Genomic DNA, 24,960 nt, shown 5'->3' with positions numbered 1-24,960 from the left:
CACGTGGCTCCGGCAGAAGGTAAAGGCGAACTTCTTCTGACTCTTTCACCACAACTTTCTCTCTCACTCTTTCCTCCTGCATCTTGCAGCTCACCTGCGACGGACTGGCATCCTGTCCAGGTGGGGAACCTATATGCCAAGGAAACCGGGAAAGCGGCCCTATGTGCCAGGCATGGCTCGAGAAGGAACAAACAACAACAATATATATATATATATATATAAATATATGTATGTAAGCAGTTTAAGCTAGTGCCCCAGCATGGCCACAGTCTAGTGGCTGAAACAAGTAGCAGCAAAGAGATAAAAGGTAAACAAACAAGTGACATGGCCTGAATGCCTGCTTGCAACCAAATGGACTCTACTAAAGGCAGCCAAGAACCTGGTCTTGTCCTTGGCTGCCTTTAGCAGAGTCCAGAGAAGGGTGTTACACTGGCTGAGGGATTAAGTGTAGCAAACAGGATGGATATGATGGGATTTGCAGTGAGAATGTTCAGAGTCGGATGAATACCACAAGGCATTTCATCTGATAATCATACAATTCCGCCAGTCCACTGTAGTACTTGATTGGTACTTTATTAGTTGATCTTGGAAAGATGAAGGGCAAAGTTGATCGCAGAGAGACTTCCTCAAAATACAGGAAGCTGGAGCCACACTGCATTTTTCAGTAGTGTAACTGGAGGCTATGAGGGACTGCAGTGATGGGGACAGTCTGCTGTGGGTGACACTTTTATGTGGACACCACTTTTAGACCTGCTGTATACACCTGAATAGGGAGCAGGGTAAACACAAGGGCTGCCCCTAAGTGGCGAACATCATAGTTGCACCAGTAGCTATTTTGTCTAGTGATCAAATGACTCTGCTAATTTGTTACCTATGGTAAGAGATACTTGCTCAAGGCACTGCACAATGGAATCATACCTGTGTGTATAATTCCATTGTGTAGTGGGTGTGTGATGCAAGCTCCTTAAACATTTGATGTGCGTCAAACTCTTGCACTTATGACACCTATATCCTGATCTGAACAGAAACCTCCAACACAACAAACAATACCATAGAAAGGATGGTCGTGACTATTTCAACAAAATGCTATTTTTATAACAGAAATTTGTAAAGCTTAGTAGTGAACAAGCTAAATTCTCACCATTAGTGACATGAAATCATGACAAGTATCAGTTCTTTCAAGCATGTTATTATCCAGTAATGAGTCAAAAGCTTGGGTTTTTCTTCTAATGTTAACCTATTCAACAATGAAGTGGGAGAGGCCATCTATTTCACAGCAATTGAATATTTCGGTAGTCACTTACTCTTTTACTTGTTTCAGTCATTTGACTGCGGCCATGCTGGAGCACTGCCTTTAGTCGAGCAAATCGACCCCACGACTTATTCTTTGTAAGCCTAGTACTTATTCTATCAATCTCTTTTGCTGAATCGCTAAGTTACAGGGACGTAAACACACCAGCATCGGTTGTCAAGTGATGTTGCAGGGACAAACACAGACACGCAAACATATACACACACATACATATATATATATATATATACGATGGGCTTCTTTCAGTTTCCGTCTACCAAATCCACTCAAAAGGCTTTGGTCGGCCCGAGGCTGTAGTAGAAGATACTTGCCCAAGGTGGTACGTCAAAGATTTACACTAAACATCCAGCCATCCAAGCAGGAAACGCTGTAATAGTAAGATGGAGTTATTTATGTTGATCCTTTTCTAAATAACAAACAGCCCCTTCTATATGGACACTCACGGAGAGGCCCCGTGAATAACTGACAAGCTTCTTCCCTTAATTTTGGACACTGTGAGCTAAGTTCACCGTGAGGAAGTTTACTGGGAATATATATCTGTAGTATCTTACCACTAATAGTTAGAAACTATTTTATAAAAAAAAATGATGAGTTGATGATGGTGAATTTTCCCTGTGATGAATTGATTGACAGTGAACTTACTGGATAAGAACACCTGAATTATATGTAAGGCAGCAAGCTGGCAGAATCATTACTGTGCCAGTCAACATGCTTAGCAGCATTTCATTTGTCTTTACGTTCTGAGTTCAAATTCTGCCAAGGTCAATTTTGCCTTTCATCCTTTTAAGGTGGATAAAATAAGTACCAGTTGAACATATGCTTATGGCCATATCACATTGAAAGCACCGGTTCTTGTCCGATCACCAAAGTTAAGCAACGTCGAGCCTAGTTAGTACTTAGGTGGGTGACCGCTTGGGAAACCTAGGTGCTGTAAGCATTCATTATCTTTACAGGCACAGGAGTAGCTGTGTGGTAAGTAGCTTGCTTATGAACCACATGGTTCTGGGTTCAGTCCCACTGAGTGGCATCTTGTGCAAGTGTCTTCTACTATAGCCTCGGGCTGACCAAAGCCTTGTGAGTGGATTTGGTAGACGGAAACTGAAAGAAACCCGTCGTATATATATATATATATATATACGATGGGCTTCTTTCAGTTTCCGTCTACCAAATCCACTCAAAAGGCTTTGGTCGGCCCGAGGCTGTAGTAGAAGATACTTGCCCAAGGTGGTACGTCAAAGATTTACACTAAACATCCAGCCATCCAAGCAGGAAACGCTGTAATAGTAAGATGGAGTTATTTATGTTGATCCTTTTCTAAATAACAAACAGCCCCTTCTATATGGACACTCACGGAGAGGCCCCGTGAATAACTGACAAGCTTCTTCCCTTAATTTTGGACACTGTGAGGTAAGTTCACCGTGAGGAAAGTTTACTGGGAATATATATCTGTAGTATCTTACCACTAATAGTTAGAAACTATTTTATAAAAAAAAATGATGAGTTGATGATGGTGAATTTTCCCTGTGATGAATTGATTGACAGTGAACTTACTGGATAAGAACACCTGAATTATATGTAAGGCAGCAAGCTGGCAGAATCATTACTGTGCCAGTCAACATGCTTAGCAGCATTTCATTTGTCTTTACGTTCTGAGTTCAAATTCTGCCAAGGTCAATTTTGCCTTTCATCCTTTTAAGGTGGATAAAATAAGTACCAGTTGAACATATGCTTATGGCCATATCACATTGAAAGCACCGGTTCTTGTCCGATCACCAAAGTTAAGCAACGTCGAGCCTAGTTAGTACTTAGGTGGGTGACCGCTTGGGAAACCTAGGTGCTGTAAGCATTCATTATCTTTACAGGCACAGGAGTAGCTGTGTGGTAAGTAGCTTGCTTATGAACCACATGGTTCTGGGTTCAGTCCCACTGAGTGGCATCTTGTGCAAGTGTCTTCTACTATAGCCTCGGGCTGACCAAAGCCTTGTGAGTGGATTTGGTAGACGGAAACTGAAAGAAACCCATCGTATATATATATATATATGTATGTATGTACGTATGTATGTATATGTTTGTGTTTGTCCCTCCAACATCACTTGACAACCGATGCTGGTGTGTTTTTGTCACCGTCACTTAGTGGTTTGGCAAGAGAGACCGATAGAATAAGTACTAGGCTTACAAAGAATAAGTCCTGGGGTTCGATTTGTTCAACTAAAAGGCGGTGCTCCAGCATGGCCACAGTAAAATGCCTGAAACAAGTAAAAGAGTATACAGAGTCTCTTACAGCTGTTTCAAGAATAGCCAAGCAAGTAGATCATAATATTGAATAAGGACCCCATAAGCTGAGCACACCGTCATCAGAGAGAAAGAAGCCAGGGAGATGTAAAAATGAGGGAATGTCCTCAATCGAGGATACCTATTTCTTTATTACCCACAAGGGGCTAAACATAGAGGGGACAAACAAGGACAGACATAGGTATTAAGTCGATTACATCGACCCCAGTGCGTAACTGGTACTTAATTTATCGACCCCGAAAGGATGAAAGGCAAACTCGACCTCGGCGGAATTTGAACTCAGAACGTAGCGGCAGGCGAAATACCGCAAAGCATTTCGCCCGGCGTGCTAACGTTTCTGCCAGCTCGCCGCCTTCGAGGATACCAATATATATTCCAGTTTGTCAAAAATGGGGGAAGGATCAGAGTATAATATGTATATGTTGGGTAGTTCTATAATCGAATAAATAATGCAATTACAGGTAATGTCCATTAGCAGTTTCAAATGAGAGTGTTCACTGATAATCCATAGCAAGGAATAGAGGAAGTTATCAGTTCCAATTTTGAATAGAATAGAAAATGAATAAAAAACGGTAAAGAAACAACCCGTATTACAGGAAGGGGATCTATCTGGATAAAGAACTAGTAAAATAAGCAACAATATACAAAAAAAGAAATAGATGGTGTTTACATGAGGAAAATAGAGAGATAGATAGATAGATAGATAGATAGATAGAGGGAGAGAGAGAGAGATGTAGAAAGTGAGAGGAGATAAAGTAAAAATTGGGCAAGGGTAGTAGTAGTAGTAGTAGGTTGTAGCATTAATAGAAGTGGGTAAACCAAACACTTGAGTCTCTTCTGTATCCTGTTGACATACAGTGAAAAACAAGTAGACACTTTAGTTAGGGAAAGGAGACGTTCTGGAATAAAATATAAGCAGTCAATAAATAGGGAAACCTTTTCAATGCAAGCCTGTTTGGAAATGGTGGGGTGGGTGGGAGGAGTGAGTGAGAGAGAGAGAGAGAGAGAGAGAGAGAGAGAGAGAGAGAGAGAGAGAGAGAGAGAGAGAGAGAGAGAGAGAGAGGGAGAGAGAGAGAGAGTAAATAAAATAAAATGGTATTGAATGCAAGATATAATTTTAGAAAGAGGAAAGAGGGAAGAAAATAGTTTTGAAGGACTGAACAAGGGAAAAAGGATTAAAAAAAAATAAAGAGAAAGAAAAAGAAGAATACCACCCTCAACTAACTATTGTTAAGGGTGATCACTATGAACATGTCGATAATGATGATGATGATAATGATGATGATGATCAAGGAGCAAAAGCAAATACCTTCTATACAGGTTTGTTTTTATTATTTACTATCAACCTCCCCACCAGTTTTCTTTCCCTCCATATAAGCATGGAAGGGGATTTTTTTTTTTATGTCAAAATTTTGGGTGTTTTGTTGGAATAAACCCACAGTAATATTAAAGAGGAGACCTCTTCATGACGTCCACAAAGGACGCTTGAGGTTTCTCACTCTACTAGAAGCCAAACCATGGAACGGATGGGTGAACAAAGGAGTAGCCTGTATGTGGTACCTCAGATTGCTAGAAATAACAGGGTAAACAGCTTTAATTTTAACTCCTTAGTATTCAAACTGGCCCAATGCAGTCAAAATATTATACCTGTTTTATGTTCATTTGCTGTGTGCTTTCCATGCTGGCATGGGTTAGACAGTTTGACTGGAACTGGTAAACTGGGGAGCTGTACCAGGTTCCAGTCTGATTTTGGTTTGGTTTCTATGGCTGGATGCCCTTTGTAATGCCAACCACTCCAAGAGTGTAGTGGGTGTCTTTTATGAGTCACTAGCATGGATGCTTTTATGTGTCATTTGCACAGGTGCTCTTACATGCCACTGGCACAGGTGTTTTTGTGTGTGTCCAGCACAGGTGCTTTTGTGTCACTGGCACAGGTGCTTCTATGTGCCACTGGCACAGGTGCTTCTACGTACCTCTGGTACAGGTAATCCTATGTTCCACTGGCACAGGTACTTCTACGTGCCACTGGCACAGGTGCTTCTACGTGTCACTGGCACAAGTGCTTCTACGTCCCGCTAGCACATGTGATTCTACGTGTTACTGACACAGGTGCTTCTACGTCCCATTAGCACAGGTGCCTCTACATGCCACTGGCACAGGTGCTTCTACATCCCACTGGCACAGGTGTTTCTATGTGTCACTGGCACTGGTGCTTCTACATGTCAAAAATAAACAACCACATCATCTAAATCTCAAAACAACAAAGTGAATAAATAAGTACAGAAATCTGAATGCTAAAAGATTAAAGGATTTAATCGGTTTTAATCCCAGATATGTAGGCTTATGATCAAAGATATTCTGGCTTTGACTAATTTCTTCTTTTTAATTTCATACCAAACAGCATTGTTGAATGTATTCTTGCCTATTTTGGAAACAGTAAACTACTGATTTCCAGACCAGCAATTTCAGGAGAGTGGGTAAGCTGATTACATCGACCCCAGTACTCAACTGGTACTTATTTTATCGACCCCAAAAGGATGAAAGGCAAAGTCAACCATGGCAGAACTTGAACTCAGCCTGTAAAGACAGGCAAAATGCTGCCAAGTGTTTTGTTCTGCATGCTAATGAGTCTGCCAGCTCGTCACCTTAAAACTATTAAAATGAGAGTTGCTATTTCTAGCAATCTGAGGTACCTCACAGAGGCCACTCCTTAGCTGACTCAGGACTTGTATGGTTTTACTTGTTGTAGAGTAAGAAACCTCAAGTTTCCTTTGTGGGCATTATGAAGAGGTTACCCTCCATATTGCAAAATGCCTGGAAATTTAAAAAATAGAAAGTAGGGATTACTCTCCTTTACTTGTTTCAGTCATTTGACTGTGGCCATGCTGGAGCACCACCTTTAGTTGAGCAAATCGACCTCAGGACTTATTCTTTGTAAGCTTAGTACTTATTCTATCGGTCTCTTTTGCCAAACTGCTAAGTTATGAGGACGTAAACACACCAGCATTGTTTGTTAAGCAATGTTGGGAGGACCAACACAAACACACAAACATATATATACATATATACGACGGGTTTCTTTCAGTTTCCGTCTACCAAATCCACTCACAAGGCTTTGGTTGGCCCAAGGCTATAGTAGAAGACACTTGCCCAAGGTGCCACACAGTGGGACTGAACCCAGAACCATATGGTTGGTAAGCAAGCTACTTACAACACAGCCACTCCTACGCATGTGTACTTTGCTGGAATATGATACTTGATAATGACTGGAGATCAAACTAATTGAAAATTATAATCTTCATAACAATTTATCTTGACATTTAGACATTTCATGTGTTGATTTGTTTGGAAAGTTCAAACCAGGTATTTTGAGCATCATCATCATCATCATTGTCATTTAACCGCTGCTTTCCATGCTGGCATGGGTTGGACGGTTTGACTGAGGGCTGGCAAGCCAGAAGGCTGCACCAGGCTCCAATCTGATCAGGCAAAGTTTCTACAGCTGGATGCCCTTTCTAATGCCAACCACTCTAAGAGTATAGTGGGTGCTTTTTTTATTATGCGAGTGTGTGTGTGTGTGAGTGTGCTTATGTAAATATATATAAATAACCAGTATTCGTGTATATTCTTGAGCACTCATTAATCCAGTAAAATTACAAATGAGGGTTATGCATCTCTGAAGATTTGACAATGCAATTAGATTATATATAACTGACAATCAATTCTTTGTCAATGAAAAACATGTAAGATGATGTAAGTAACTATTTTATAAACAAACTCTCCAGTTTTGTTTTGCTACACACACACACACACACACACACACACACAGACATGTGCACTTTTATACATATATGTATTTTGTTTTTAACAGACACACACACACACATGATTTGTTTATATCAATTCACAAGCAACATTAAAAGGGTTTGATAGTTCATAACTATGAGTACTCAAACTTTCAAACTTAACATTTTCTAACATCTACAAACACCTTCTTTTTAACACACACACACACACACATGCACAGCATTTGCATCAATTCATAAGCAACATAAAAGGTGTTTAATAATTCATAAATAACGCAAAGGGTGCCCGAACTTTAACATTTCCTATAGAGTATATTTAAAAGCAGGTCTACAATGTGATGCATGGTTGAACTATAGTTTTCCTTTCTATGAACACACCCCAATGTCAAAGTAATATTAGGAGGACACACCAACCGTGAATGCTCCACAAATCTGTAAAACGAAATTTAAATGGCATTACCCATGACTTTCGGAAACATTCGTTCACGCTCAGAATTGCTGAAGCATGGAATAAACTACCTGCATCAGTTGTTAACTGTCAAGACACTACATCCTTCAAAACTTCCACACTTCTTTAAATTCACCAACAGTACACCTGATGCTCCACTGTTTCTTCTTCCTTTTTTTTTCCGTTAAAAGACTTTTCCACAGGAAAAAAAGACTTTTTCCTGTGCATATTCTATGTACTGTTCATGCAGTTTTGGTTACTTTTTCTGATGATTTGTAGTGCACCTGGATACTTTATACAATAAGTTCGTTATTATCAATATCTATAAAGCTGAAATGCGAAAAAGTTGTTCATCTCATTTTGGGATGGGAACGGTTTAAGGGCCGGTAGATGGGGTTGGATTGGCTCCAAAATTTACAGGGACATGTACAAAGAGGTGAGGAAGCGACTGGACTAGGTTAGAAACCCCTATCTCAAAAGCTGTGGTTAGTAGGGCAACAAAACCCAGACTTTGACAAGCATTTGTCGTTTCTCCCTTTCAGATATCACCCTGTCTTTCTTGGTCTCTCTCTTCCCTTCCCTCCACATTCTCTCTATAACGATGTTTGACACCTTCCACTCTCATTCCCTCTCTGCCTTCGCCACCTCTCTGTCACTCTTTCTTCCACCACCTCTCTCACTGTACGTCTGTCTGTATCTATAGAGAGAAAGTGTTCACAGCCGCAAAACTTTAAATATTCCCGCCACAGATGAATTATTATCGCCCACCACCACTGCACAATCATAACAGATATTATTAATCAGATATATTGTGTTAATTTATATATATATATATGTGTATATAAATATATATATAATGTGTATACATATATATATGTGTATATATATAATCATCTGTTATTAAATGGTAGAAGTGAAGGCGTGGTTAGAGTATTCGGCTCGTGATTGTAAAGTTGTGAGTTTGAAAACCAGTGATGAATTGTGTCCTTGAGCAAGACACTTTATTTCAATCCATTCAGCTGGCAAAAATGAGTTGTACTTGTAATTCAAAGGGCCAGCCTTGTCTCATTCTGTGTCACACTGAATCTCCCTGAAAGCTCTCCCTGAAAAGGGAAGCATGTTTGTGGCGGCGAGCGGGCAGAAACTTTAGCACGTCGGGCGAAATGCTTAGCGGTATTTCGCCCGTCGCTATGTTCTGAGTTCAAATTCCGCCGAGGTCGACTTTGCCTTTTCATCCTTTCGGGGTCGATTAAATAAGTACCAGTTACGCACTGGGGTCAATATAATCGACTTAATCCGTTTGTCTGTCCTTGTTTGTCCCTTCTGTGTTTAGCCCCTTGTGAGCAGTAAAGAAATAAGTATGCATGTCTGTGGTGTGCTCAGCCACTTGCACATTAATTTCACGAGCAGGCTGTTCTGGTTGATCGGATCAACTGGAACGTAACCATTGGAGAACCATTTTACGCAAATGGCAGAAGTACATTCTGTATGAGTTAAAATGCTAAAGGTAGCTCCACTGCTTCGGAATGTTAATTGTAATTCGAAAGATGTCGTACTCTTTGACTATCTCATGCTTGGTAATAATCTGGTGTTGTCATGGAAGCACCGTGAGAGGAGGATTGTGACTGAGAAATCTAAATGTTGGCCCAGAAATATATCTGTAACAAAAGAGAGTGGGTACAGTTGCTTATGCTTCATATATCTGTCGGTCTATTTATCTGTTTACCTATCTACCTACCTACCTACCTACCTACCTTCATATCTCCCTCCCTCTCTCTCCCCCTCTATCTGTCTGTCTGTCTGTATGTCTCTCTGACTATATATTTGTTTACCTATCTCTCTAGCTGGCTACCAATTACTTATCAACCTACTACCTACCTACCTACCTACTTATCCGTTTGTGTGTCTGTTAGTCTTAATGCATTTTAAATGTAAGCAATTGACAATCACTGTTCAAGTATCAAATTTAGAAGATGATGACAATGCTGCTGCTGATGATGATGATGTTGATACAGGAATGAACATTTTCAATTCCAACTTTATCATCAGATTCGTATAGTAGAAGGCCTTGTGTTTGTATAGTTATTTCTAAATATGTGTGTGTTTGTGTGTATGTGTGTGTATGTTTATACATGCAGGGATAGTGAGAGATAAAGAGAGAGAGAGAGAGAGAGAGAGAGAGAGAGAGAGAAAGAGAGAGAGAGCTTACAATTCATTAATTGAGCATGAGTGATATCAATAATTTTCTTTCTTCGTCTCACAAAGAGAGATATGCTTACCCATATAAAACAGAGAGAGAGCGAGAGAGAGAGAGAGTGGGGGGGGGAAGAGAAAGATGGACAGGGAGAAGAGAGGGGGAGAAGAGAAGGAGAGAAACATAAAAAAGTTTAGTACCACTACGTGGAACTTTGCACAAACGTCTTCTACTGTATTCTCTGGTCAACTAAAGCCTTGTCAGTGGATTTGGTTGATAGAAACTGAAAGAAGCCTATCATATATATATATGAGTGGTTGGCGTTAGGAAGGGCATCCAGCCGTAGAAACACTGCCAGATCAGACTGGGCCTGATGCAGCCTTCTAGCTTCACAGACCCCAGTTGAACCGTCCAACCCATGCTAGCATGGAAAGCGGACGCTAAATGGTGATGATGATGATGATGATGATGATGATATATATATATATAGACGCAGGAGTGGCTCTGTGGGGTAATGTGGTAAGTAGCTTGCTTACCAATCACATAGTTCTGGGTTCAGTCCCACTGTGTGGCACCTTGGGCAAGTGTCTTCTGCTACACCCTTGGGCTAACCAAAGTGTTGTGATATATATATTATATATATATATATATTGTTCTCTACACCACCTGTCTTCATCTTTTGTTTTTTTTTTGTGAATTCTCCCTATATATATATATATATATATATATATATACTCTTTACTCTCTTTTACTTGTTTCAGTCATTTGACTGCGGCCATGCTGGAGCACCGCCTTTAGTCGAGCAAATCGACCCCGGGACTTATTCTTTGTAAGCCCAGTACTTATTCTATCGGTCTCTTTTGCCGAACCGCTAAGTGACGGTGACGTAAACACACCAGCATCGGTTGTCAAGCAATGCTAGGGGGACAAACACAGACACACAAACATATACACATATATATGACAGGCTTCTTTCAGTTTCCGTCTGCCAAATCCACTCACAAGGCATTGGTCGGCCCGGGGCTATAGCAGAAGACACTTGCCCAAGTTGCCACGCAGCGCCCCTCAGCGCCGCACCTTGCTCGTATCTGACAGTTACGTCTACAACGACTACCTCGCTCGAATCGCGGAACACTAGGTCGGGGATGTATCTGGACTCCGATATATATATACTTTCAGTTCATATTTTCAGCTAGGATGATGGAGATGAGGTAGAGAAAATATCGCAAGCAATGATAACTACAGAAGCAGGAGTAATAGAACTGGGTATAAATGGTGATAGTGATGTGTTTACATTTATGGAACACATGTACTAGTTATGAAGAAGAAAGTGAGAAGAACGGGAAAGGAACAAATATATACATGTGTGTGTGTTTACATATATACACGTACATACATGTACAAACATGAGGATGCACATAATAACGACAAAGTAAAGAAAAGGAAGAAACAAACACACACATACATATACATACATGTATATACAAATAAATATACACATGCATATATGTGCATGCATGTGTTATATATGCATGCATGCACACACACACACACACACAATAAATATACATACATACACATATGTGCATGTGCATAGTAGATATGTATATGCACACACACACACATAACACATATATACAAATAAACAGATAAATGCATACACAAATGTGCATGTGTATAATATATATGTGCATGCATATAATATATATGCACATCCGCACACACATATAACACACACATACAAATAAATATCTATACATACATTATTTCTTTACTACCCACAAGGGGCTAAACACAGAGGGGACAAACAAGGACAGACAAACGGATTAAGTCGATTACATCGACCCCAGTGGGTAACTGGTACTTATTTAATCGACCCCGAAAGGATGAAAGGCAAAGTCGACCTCAGCGGAATTTGAACTCAGGACGTAACGGCAGACGAAATACGGCTACGCATTTCGCCCAATGTGCTAACGTTTCTGCCAGCTCGCCGCCTTTATCTATACATATATATACATATATCTATACATATATATACATACACACATATATGAATGCGTGTAATAAATGTGCATGCACTCACACACACACACCATGCACATACATATACACATGAATATACACTCACAAATGTGTGTACATATAAGCAAATAAAAGGGGGGGGGGAACAAAGACAGAGAAAAAGAGAACAAGAGAGATATGAAGAAAGGATAGATAGATAGATAGATAAATAGATAGATAGACAGATAGAGAGTAAGAAAGAAATAAAGAGAGAAAGAAAGGGACAGGGAGAGAGATACAGAGAGAGAAACAAATTGGTGCTTCTGTTACCTCTTGGGAAGCCTCATGATGTGTAAGAATATTTGGTCAACACTGATTTAAGCAGTGTGTACAGCAATCCAGTTCCATGCCATGCTGGTCTTTGAGAAGTCTGCTAAGTTACATTTTCAGCAGCAAACCAAGTGTAGGCTTGCATTTTTTGCTACTGGAGAGCGGAGATTTCACCATGGTGGTATATTGACAACTCTAAAAACTAGATATAAAAAAAAAGAAAAACAAAAAAAAAAGAAGATACAGTTAACTCATTGCTTCAGAATATTCTTGAGTATATATATATATATATAATATATATATATATATATATATATACACACATGTATGTTTAATCAGCACAATTCATCATCATCATCGTTTAATGTCCGTTTTCCATGCTGGGATGGGTTGGACGGTTTAACTGAGGTCTGGAGAGTCAGTGGCTGCACCAGGCTCCAATCTGATCAGGTAGAGTTTCTACAGCTGGATGCTCTTCCTAATACCAACAACTCCAAGAGTTGTAATGGGTGCTTTTTACATGCTACCGGCACAGGAGCCAGTCAGGTGGGCCTGGCATCGATCATGCACGGATAGTGTGCTTTACGGGTGCTTTATATAGTGCGCTTTACATGCTCAAGAACACAATACACAGCTTGGTCCAGGAATTGAACTCAGAACTTCATGATTACAAGCTCGACACTCAAACACCTAAGCCATGTACCTTCACCCAAATACACACACACATATGATATTTTGAAGATGCTGCTTGTGTACAACTGTGAAGTTCTTTACCTCTCATTGTCATTGTTCTAATGCCTACTTTCCATACTTTCGTGAGCAAGATGAGAGTATGAAGAGGCAGAACTTTGTATGGCTGGATGCCCCACCTGTCACCAATCCTTACCTGTTTCCAAGTGGTAACATTTCCTACATAACTTGGTGTTTTCCTTCTTTTGCAATTAGGTAAGATCAGTGGAAAAAGTAGCTTACATGAAAGCATATAAGCGTTGGCCACAAGAAAGACATCTGGTGCCAGAATACTACTGCAAAAGATCTTGTCCAATTCACACCAACATGGACCAAGCACATGCATACATGCACACACACACACATGCGCATGCACGATCTGTGTGACAAGCAATTCAAGTCACAAGTAGAGAATTCCATTTAAACAAACCAACAGGCATTATGGGAGATATGTTAATGGCAACAAGGAAGTTGGCATGTTTAGAAAAAGGCAGAATTCTGAAGGCTGATGATGAAAGAATGCCATATTCTTGTGGTTGGGTATTGAATAGTCTCACTCCTTCATATAAGAGGCAAAAATGAGCCCCTGGAATATGTAATGATGGTACTGGAAAGACGAGCATTAGAGTAAAAGAAAAGAAGAAAACGAGGACCATTGAAATTCAGTTTGGATTTATGCTTTATGCCAAGAAATGGAAGAACTGATGTGATTTCCATTGTAAAGTGGCAACAGATGTTCAGGAATATGAGGGAGAAAACTTTTTGGTTTGTTGATCTGACATAGGCATTGATGTTCAGAGTAAAGGAATGGTTGGTTAAAATAGTGATGTTGGTGTATGAGAGAGCATGCACAACTGTAAGAACGACAAAAGAAGGGAATAGTGATGGGTTAGAAGGAAAGACTGGAATAAATCAGGGAACAAACTCAAACAAATATATGTGTGTATGTGTATATATATATATATATATAATAAAATACAAAATGGGACAAGAACGCAAAACATCCGGGCAACTAGGTGATACAAAAAGGGACAACAAAACATTCCGATAGATAATACAAAAAAACAAGGATGGGTCATTCAAAGCTTTTTATCCTCAGTCAAGAACCGGATCATCTTTGCAATTTCAGCTGATTAATCTTGAGATTGCTCCAATCTGGCCAGCCCCAAGGAAAAACTAAGCTAAGAGCATTAGATTTCTTGGAAAAAAGCATCGAATGTATACGAAAACAAGGACGGAAAACAGACGATGTTACACAAATATAAATACAAAATACAATAAAAATTTAAATAATTAAAAAAAATAATAATAATAATAACAGGACATAACAACAGGCGTCTTTCAACTGGGGACGAATTGAATTCAGCTGGCGTGTGTAGAAAGAAGCCTTACGACAGAGGGAAGAATATCGATATATATATATATATGACTGCCCTTTCTAGCATGTAAGGAATCCACATGGTGGTTTTCTCTCCATGTATAATTCATACACTATCATATTTTAAAATATTTATGTCTTCTGACTTTTATTATGCATGTTAACCACTGGTTTAAATTATTTAATAATTTCTAACCCTGTATTTATAAAGTTAAATACACACACCACACACACACACACACAAATATAGTTTACTGTCTCAATAAGGTAAGATCAACAAAAAAAAGTATTCCATCCATTGAGAGATAATCATCGTCTAACGTCTGCTTTCCATGCTGGCATGGGTTGGATGGTTTGACTAGGGACTGGTGAGCCAGATTGCTGCACCAGGCTCCAATCTGATCTGGCAGAGTTTCTACAGCTGGATGCCCTTCTTAACACCAACCACTCCAAGAGTGTAGTGGGTGCTTTTTACATGCCACTGGCATGTTATTGATACTCCCCACCCAATAACAACAACAACAATAATAATTTCAAATTTTGGCATAAGGTTAGCAGTTTTGGGTGGGGTGGGGGCTAAACCGATTAAATCAACCCCACTGTTCAACCGGTTCTTATTTTATCGAGGCTGAAAGAATGGAAGGCAAAGTCAAACTTGCTGGAATTTGAACTCAGAAGCATTTTTCCTGGTGTGTTAATGATTCTGCCAGTTCACTGTCTTCATAATAATAATAATAATAATAATAATAATAATAATAATAATAATAATAATAATAATGATGATGATGATGATGATGATGATAATAATAATAATAATAATAAATGATGATAATAATAATAATAATAATATAATAATGATAATAATAATAATAATAATAATAATAATAATAATAATAATAATAGTCCTTTCTATTGACAGCACAAGGCCTCAAATTTGGGGGAAGGGATTAAGTCGATTGTATCGGCCCCAGCACGTAACTGGTACTTCGACCCCAAAAGGATGAAAAGCAAAGTCGACCTCGGCGAAATTTGAACCCAGAACGTAATGGCAGACGAAATACCTATTTCTTTACTACCCACAAGGGGCTAAACACAGAGAGGACAAACAAGGACAGACACACGGATTAAGTCGATTATATCGACCTCAGTGCATAACTGGTACTTATTTAATCGACCCTGAAAGGTTGAAAGGCAAAGTCAACCTCGGCGGAATTTGAACTCAGAACCGCATTTCGCTAACAATTCTGCCAGCTCAACGCCTTAATAATAATAATAATAATAATAATAATAATAATAATAATAATAATAATAATAATGATAATAATAATAATAATAATAATCCATGCAGCATGGAATTTTGTCAGTGAACAGGTCGCGGTCTCAAAGTGACGAAAATATTTTGGCAAATTAAATTTAAATGTTGAAGTGAATCTAACGGTATTTGTGTGTTTTTAAATGGCTTATAAACACCATCCGTGCTACAATTGTTTTCGTTCCAGCACATGATCTCAGATCAGGTCACTTGCTATGCAAGTACATCTCCATAATAATAATCCTTTCTGCTGGAAACACAAGGCCACCCCAGTGCTCAACTGGTACTTATTTTATTAACTCCGAAAGGATGCAAAAGAAGTGTTGGTCTAGAAAGATTTCAAATCAAGAGGTAAGGGAACTGTTCTATATAGATTGGTAGTTTAGTATTTCTACTTTCTTTGCACACAAACATACAAATTATAAACGTTAACGGATCTTTTCGGTTTGAACGGCAGTTTTTTAAAAATAATTTCCACGTAACTAAACACTTTTAAACTTCGTATACTGGTAGAATGTGTTTATAAAACATCTTTTTCTCTTGGCTTTATTGAGAAAATTCTATAGTTTGTAAGATATTTGTTGTTGTTTTATCTTCAATTTCTGCAATTTCAACCGATCAATGACGTCCATTGAGGTAAAAAACATTCTGTACCGTATGAATATGTCCCTCGTTTAAGAAACAAATTAGGTTTATTTACATTTGTGAAGCAAAAAAGATACCCTTCCCCTCACCCCTAACCCTAACCCTAAAACAGATTGAAATGCAAAAGATCGATACTAGGGTCATAATTATGTGTGACAATTTCATATGACACCGCTAGAAAAAAACTGCCGTTCAAACCGAAGAGATACCAAGATTTCCTATAACGATTGTCGTGCTGCAGAAGCAATGTCAAAGAATCAATGCTATGATCACTTCTCAAAAAGGCACCACTACAAAGAAAAAAAAATACAAGTAGAAGATAAGATAAAGAATTAAAAGAATTATAAATATCAGCTATAAATAAACAACAAATGATGTTTATTCTTAAATAAACAATACTTGCTCTTCATGTTGTTAATATATATTTTACTTAAAATATGTTGTAATGAAATAATAATAATAATAATAATAATAATAATAATAATAATAATAATAAACATTGTGTACAGTGCTCAGGTGCACTACAACTCATCGAAATATTGAGTAATTCTGTAGTATAAACTTAAACCTTATTTATTTATTTTTCTTCGATCATCTAATTAAAATGATTACTTTATTTAATGCCGTAATATCGGGAACGACTTGTTCGAAAGTTTTAATGAAGAAACTAAGTAAATAATTAGAGTTATTTCCCTTACAACATAATTGGGAGGACGCAAAACTACAGTGGAACAATAAAATTATTGACTCGAAATGGAAAACTACAAAACTACACTATCTGCATGGTTTGTGAGAGAGCACATGAATTTTTTGTTTTCTTTTTCCTTTTTCTCTCCAAATATTATTATTCAGGAAATATTGTTTAAAAGTTCTATTGGGAATGAGGTTTAAGAATTTTGTTATAGAGATGCTAAAAATAAACATCGACTGGATTTAAGTTTATAATAATAATGATAATGAAATTATTGTATACAGTGCTCAGGTGCACCACAAGGGCAACTATTTCAATTTGATGCTCCATTTCCGATATCCTGTTTAATTTTCCGAAGGGAATTGTCATACAAGCAAATAAAACGGTAGCGCATTTGGAAGAAGGCAGTAAAGCTAAGCAAATTTCTAAATGGAAAACTTCCTAACTTGGTATAATCCACCAGAATGCGATGGAAGACAGATTATAAAACAGAAGGTTTAAAAATATATATATGTATCGAAAGGTAAAAATCGACCTCAGCAGAATTTGAACGCAAAGTCCGAATAAATGCTACTAAGCATTTTGTCCGGTGTGCTAACGATTCGGCCAGTTCACCGCCTTAATAATAATAATAATAATAACCCTTTCTACTAAAGACACGAAACCTGAAATTTTGGAGAGGGAGTAAGTCGATTATGTCGACCTTAGTGATCAACTGGTACTTATTTTATCGACACCGAATCGATAAAAGGCAAAGTCGACCTCGGCGGAATTTGAACTCAGAACGTCAAGACGGGCGAAATGCCGCTAAACACTTTCCCCGACATGCTAACGATTCCGCTAGCTCGCTGCCTTCATGATGACTAGGAGGATGTCTTATTTTGGCACAAGGCCAGCATATTTGAGGGATGGAGAAGTCGATTACATCGACCCCCCCAATGCCCTACCGGTACCTATTTTATCGACCCCAAAAGGATGTAAAAGAGAGCGTCCATTCAGATACATAGAAATAGAAGAACTGAAATTTAAACTGGTTGTTTTTTTATGTCTACTTTCCTTGGTGTGAAGGCGCGTGGCTTAGTGGTTAAGGCATTCGGCTCACGATTGTAAGGTCGTGAGTTCAATTCCCGGCGACGCGTTGTGTCTTTGAGCAAGACACTTTATTTCACGTTCTTCCAGACCACTCAGCTGGCAAAAATGAGTTGTACCTGTATTTCAAAGGGCCAGCCTTGTCACACTTGGTGTCACGCTGAATCTCCCCGAGAACTATGTTAGGGGTAGGGGTACACGTGTTTGTGGATTGCTCAGTCACTTGCACGTTAATTTCACGAGCAAGCTGTTCAGTTGATCGTATCAGTTGGGACCCTCGTCGTCGCAACCGATGGAGTGCTCCTTCACTTTCCTTGATCACAAACATACAAATATAAACATTAGCCAAGCCATATATAATATAATGAAATTATTGTGTACAGTGCTTAGGTGCACCACAACTTGTCAAAAGTGCGTATAAAGCATATGCAGTAATGTACAAATGTCTGAAAAGCGAACAGTGTATGAGTCAGATACATGCTTGCGTGTGTATGGAAGGGAGAAAATCAGGTGTAGTGTTGGCGAATCTCAGGAAGCATGGAAGTTTTGAAGGATGCAGTGCTCCGACAACTAACAATTGATGCCGGCAGTTTGTTCCATACTTCAGCAACTCTTAGCGTGAAAAAATATTTCTGAAAGTCATGGGAGCTGTGCTGTTTTCTGACTTTATTCATCGAACTTTATTTCAAACAACATATCCATTGCTTCCCAACCACATGGTTCCATGTTCAGTCCCACTGCATGGCACCTTGAACATGTGTCTTCTATTATAGCCTCAGGCTGACCAAAGCCTTGTGAGTGGATTTGGGCGATGAAAACTGAAAGAAGCCTGTTGTAGATGTATATATATATATGTGTGTGTATGTGTGTGTGTCAACCATCACTTGACTACCAATGTTGGTGTGTTAACAAAGAATAAGTCCTGGGTTCGATTTGTTTGACTAAAACCTGCTTAATGTGGTGCTCCAGTATGGCTGCAGTCAAATGAGCGAAACAAGTAAAAGAATAAAAGAATATGTAATATATATGTATGTATATATATGTGTGTCTGTGTGTCCGAATTTATTCACCATCCTCATCACTACAACCATCACTGCTTGACAACTAATATTGGTTTGTTTATGTCCGTGTAACTTAGCAGTCTGGCTAAAGAAATTGAGAGAATGATAGAATAAAGAACCAGACTTGTAAAACAAAATACTGGGGTCAATTTATCCAGCAAAACAACCCCCTTCCAGGTGGTGTCCCAGCATGGCAGCTATCCAATGACTGAAACATGCAGAAGGCAAAATACAAAGGTGCTTTAATCAATGCACTCATTAACCCTTTTTATCGTAGCTAAAATGTAAAGGAATTAAGAGATCCCAACAGTATGTTTATCAAAAAAAGCTTATTCCCTTTTATACATATATGCAGACATGGTTGTGTGGTAAGAAGCTTGATTAACAATCACATGGTCCTGGGTTCAAGTCCCACCTTGTGGCACCTTGGGCAAGTGTCTTCTACTATAGCCTCAGGCTGACCAAAGCCTTGTGAGTGGATTTGGTAGATGGAATCTGAAAAAGCCTGTCATATGTGTGTGTGTTTGTGTGTATTTGTATTTGTTCCCCACCATCGTTTGATAACCAATGCTGGTGTGTTTACGTCCCTGTAACTTAGCAGTTCGGCAAAAGAGACCGATAGAATAGGTACTAGGTTTATGCTTTTTGTCCAGTGTGCTAATGATTATGCCAACTAATCACATTGCACACACACACACCACACACACACACACACCACCACACACACACACACACACACGTGCGCACACACATACACACACACACACATTAATATTTATTTTTATGAAAAGTAATGAAATTATAATAAAAATGGTTTAACTTTAAACTGAAGAATTATTCAATACCTTTTGTAGACTGCGTATTTACCATTCCTTTACAAGAAGGGTGATAGTGACTTCGAAGTTTCGGCCTGCTTAGACTTTGTCCAACAAAGCTAGCAAGCTGCTGCCACCACCACCACCACCACCACCACCGTTGTTCAGGGATATGTGACCTTTCACCACTCCCCCTCCAAATCTGCTACTTTACCCCACCACCACAACCACTCCCATCAAAACCACTACCACCATCTTTTTCTCCTTTTGTTCTTTTCCTTTCTTATGTTCTAATAAAATTAATTGTGACTTCAAAAAAACCCATTAAAATTAAAACAAAAGGTATTTTGACACAATTACAACTGGACCCACTGTAATGTCATAAGTAACGGCATTAAAACAATTTTTATTATTGATCTTCTAATACATGATTATAGATAAACGAAAGCCAAGAAATGGTTATTATTGATTTCTAACATAGGCGCAGGTGCAAGTGTGTGGCTGTGTGGTTAAGAAGTTTATTTCACAACCACATGGCTTCATGTTCAGTTCACTGTGTGGCACCTCGGGCAAGTGTTTTCTACTACAGCCCCGAGTAAGAGCACACTGCCTAGTGCTTGGTGTGTTGCAGTCATAATCATGAAATCATGGTTTTAATTCTTAGACCTGGTGGTGCGTAGATGTTCTTGAGAAAACCACTTCATCTTACGATGCTCTACAATCACTTCAACACCTGACATGTGGTGCACCATGCACCTGTTCAGGTAATGTTGATTTGATGGCGGCAGGGCTGGATTAAGACCCATCGAGGCCCTAAGCACTTAAAAGATTTTGGTGCCCGCCATAAAAGATTATGTAATTCAAAATAGAAACACTAACAAACCATGAAATAAATTTTTATTTTTCAAAACGAAACAACAGTAAGAGGGAAAATGATACTCTCTTTTACTCTTACTCTTTTACTTGTTTCAGTCATTTGACTGCGGCCATGCTGGAGCACCGCCTTTAATCGAGCAACTCGACCCCGGGACTTATTCTTTTTGTAAGCCTAGTACTTATTCTATCGGTCTCTTTTTGCCGAACCGCTAAGTAACGGGGACATAAACACACCAGCATCGGTTGTCAAGCAATGCTAGGGTGACAAACACAGACGCATAAACACACACACGCGTATATATATATATATATATATATATATATATATATATATATATATATATATATATATACATATATACGACGGGCTTCTTTCAGTTTCCGTCTACCAAATCCACTCACAAGGCATTGGTCAGCCCGGGGCTATAGCAGAGGACACTTGCCCAAGGTGCCACGCTGTGGGACTGAACTCGGAACCATGTGGTTGGTTAGCAAGCTACTTACCACACAGCCACTCCTGCGCCGATGTTTATTTTTATATCTGAGACCCCCTTCGGTCACGACACAGACCATGGGATTGCACCTAGAAAGTTACCCTCCCAGGCACAAGTCCGGGCAAGGCTGTTTATGGAAGACCAGCAGTGGCCCATGCATATCAGCCTCCCCTCTCCATGCCACCAATGTTATCCAAGGGAAAGGCAAAGGGGCCGATACAGCTTGGCACCTGTGACGTTGCAACTCATTTCTACAGCTGAGTGAACTGGAGCAACGTGAAATAAAGTGTCTTGCTCAAGAACACAACATGCAGCCTGGTCAGGGATTTGAGCTCACAACCTCACGATCGTAACCTCGACGCTCTAACCACTGAGCCATGTGCCTTCACATGCGTCTTATTTTTATATACTTCCACTTTATTTATGTTTGAAAAGTTTCCTCCTACGTTTTTGAATTACAAAGTCTTTGATCAGATCTTCAAAATTAATCTTAGGTAAAACACCTGCTTCTATACTTAGTAGAGATAAAGGCATCCTGAATATTATTTTAACAAGTTTAAAGTGATTTCTATTGTGCTGTAAACCATTTACCATTTCTGTGGTGCCCCCTCCTTCCCTTGATGCCCTAAGCAGTTGCTTATTTTGCTTAATGGCTAATCCAGTGCTGGATGGCAGGAATTAGCTAATGTATATTACATACAATTAATCAGTCTAAAGAAATCATTTGTGCAGATTGTTCAACAAGAAATTGCAGAGCTGTCCTTCTGGGGCTGAGAGTTTACCACTATATGTTTGTGTGTATATGTATAAATGTATTTGTGTGTGATTGCGTGTGTGTATGTTTGGTGTCTCCTCAACATGATAGCATTTGATTGTTTTTTCCAATATTGTTTCAACGCTAATATACAGGGTTGGCCAAAAGTCACCTGACAGTAAATGAGCCCTGCCCCATCCTTTAATTCCAAGATCAAAATAATAAATTATTTTATATGAGACTTTGCTGATAAATAAACAAATGTTGAAAAAAAAAAAAAAAAAAAAACTGATTTTAACTCAGAGCCAAGTCGTTGTTTCGTTGTCTTAGTTTTGTCTGTTCTAAATACACAGATTAGTTTTGTCTGTTCTAAATAAAAGGATTATTCCGAAATGTGGTATGTTTATATGTCTGTAACAAAAAGGATGTAAATATGTGGTATATGGGTGGCTGTGTGGTAAGAAGCTTGCTTCCCACCACATGGTTCTGGGTTCAGTCTCACTGTGTGGCACCTTGGGCAATTATCTTTTGCTATAGCCTCAGGCCGACCAAAGCTACGTGAGTGGATTTGCTAGTCAGAAACTGACAGAAGCCTGTTGTATATATCTATCTATATATGAATATATATATATAGTCAATCAAAACAAGAACAAGCAAGAAAAAGCAACAACACGAGGATGTGGAATAAGTACAGTGTCATTGGACGCTCAGGAAAGGAAAGAAAAGAAAGAGGATTTCATGTTTCGAGCGAAGCTCTTCATCAGAAATATAGAAAAAGTCCAAAGAAGGGAAGATGGAGAAAGAAAATCACCAACGATACACACGCGGTCACATATTGAACACACATATCCATATTTATGTGTGTCATTGCTTGACAACCGATGTTGGCATTTTTGCATCCCCGTAACTCAGCAGTTTGACAAAAGAGACTGACAGAACAAGTACCAGTCTTACAAAGAGTAAGTCTTGGGGTCAATTTCTTCAACTAAAGAGCAGTGCTCCAACATGACTGCTGTCAAATGACTTGAAACAAGTAAAAAAAAAAAAAAATAGCCATATGGAAGAACCACAACTTCTAGGAGACAAACTAAGTGACATTGGTGATGGAAGATATTAATTATACAAAGACTGAATCATCACAGCCATGAGCACTGCTAATGCCGTTATTTTAACAGCTACTTTACAATGCTTGCACGAATCAGGTGGAATTTATTGAGGCAGATTTTAATAGTCAAAGGCATTTCTTGTAAAAGTAAAGTCATCTTTTTGAATCATGCATTATAGGTGCAGGAGTAGCTGTGTCGTAAGCAGCTTGCTTACCAACCACATGGTTCCAGGTTCAGTCCCACTGTGTAGCATCTTAGGTAGGTGTTTTCTACTATAGCCTCGGGCCGACCAAAGCCTTGTGAGTGGATTTGGTAGAGGGAAACTGAAAGAAGCCTGCCGTATATATGTATGTGTATGTATGTGTGTGTGTGTGTGTGTGTGTGTGTGTGTGTGTGTGTGTGTGTGTGCGCGTGTGTGTATGTTTGTGTGTCTGTGTTTGTTCTAGCATTGCTTGACAACCGATGCTGGTGTGTTTACAGCCCCTGCCACTTAGCGGTTCGGCAAAAGAGACCGATAGAATAAGTACTAGGCATACAAAGAATAAGTCCCGGGGTCGATTTGCTCGACTAAAGGTGGTGCTCCAGCATGGTTGCAGTCAAATGACTGAAACAAGTAAATGAGTAAAGAGTAAAAAGAGTATGCTGACTCTTAAGGGCCAGTTTCCTGGTTTCCATGGCATATGAATTCTCCACCTGGATGGGACACTGGTCTGTTGTAGCATTACTCCTTTTTGCCAGCTGAGTGGACTGGAGCAATGTAAAATGAAGTGTTTTGCTCAAGAATACAATGTGTCGCCCGGTCCTTGAATCGAAACCACAATCTTATGATCAGGAGTCCAACACCCTAACCATTTAGCCACTTGCCTCCACATGCATTTCTTGTCAGCAACCCGTAACTCTGTCCAAGCAAAGTAATATGTCCCTATAGCAAGACTCAAAATGAAGGACACTGCATGAATGACAGTGAAACTTGATGTCCAAGGCTAGGACACAAACACACACACACACAGACACACACACACACACCACACACACATACACAGAAAATGGATTTTTAGGTTTTTCTCTACCATATTCACTCACAAAGTTTGCTTTGGTTGGCCTGGGCCTGTAGTAGAAGATTCTTGCCCAAGATGCCATGCAGCGGGATTGAACCCAAAGTGAAGGCATGTGACTTGGAGGTTAGGGTGCTGAGCACATGATTATAATAAGATTATGGTTTTGATTCCTGGACTGGGCGACTTATCGTGTTCTTGAGCAAAACACCTCAGTTCAATTTGCTCCAATCCACTTACGGGGTAAAACTGAGTAATTCTGCAACAGACCAGCATCTCTTCCAGCTGGGGAATTTATATGCCACGGAAAGCAGCCCTTGAGAGCCAACATGACTCGAGAGGGTAACCTTTACCCTACTCTTAATATGTGCCATATGTGAAGGCATGTGGCTTAGTGGTTAGGGAATTAGACTCATGATAATAAGATTGTGGTTTCGATTCTTGGACTGGGCGATGTGTTGTGTTCTTCAGCAAAATGCTTCATTTCACTTTGCTGCAGTGGACTCAGCTGGCAAAAATGAGTAATCCTGCGAGGGACCTGTGTCCTGTTCAAATGGAGAATACACATGCCA

At 39.3% G+C, this 24,960-nt stretch overlaps 1 long non-coding RNA gene and 2 other non-coding genes across 3 annotated transcripts in view; 2 read left to right on the top strand and 1 right to left on the bottom strand.

Moving 5' to 3' along the window:
• LOC115219653 overlaps positions 1–24,960 on the bottom strand; it is a 171,191-nt gene that overhangs the window by 30,345 nt on the left and 115,886 nt on the right. Inside the window, exon 3 of the long non-coding RNA XR_003882355.2 lies at positions 12,384–12,585. This is a non-coding gene — a long non-coding RNA (uncharacterized LOC115219653). The remainder of the gene's footprint in view (positions 1–12,383; positions 12,586–24,960) is intronic.
• LOC115220041 lies at positions 2,131–2,249 on the top strand. The gene has a single exon (XR_003882430.1). It is a non-coding gene; the product is annotated as a 5S ribosomal RNA (ribosomal RNA).
• Positions 3,040–3,158, top strand: LOC115220028. Its single transcript, XR_003882417.1, has one exon. It is a non-coding gene; the product is annotated as a 5S ribosomal RNA (ribosomal RNA).

Source organism: Octopus sinensis, linkage group LG15 (assembly GCF_006345805.1).
Source record: "Octopus sinensis linkage group LG15, ASM634580v1, whole genome shotgun sequence".
Classification (NCBI taxonomy): Eukaryota; Metazoa; Mollusca; class Cephalopoda; order Octopoda; family Octopodidae; genus Octopus; species Octopus sinensis.
This window is presented reverse-complemented; position numbering and strand designations above follow the sequence as displayed.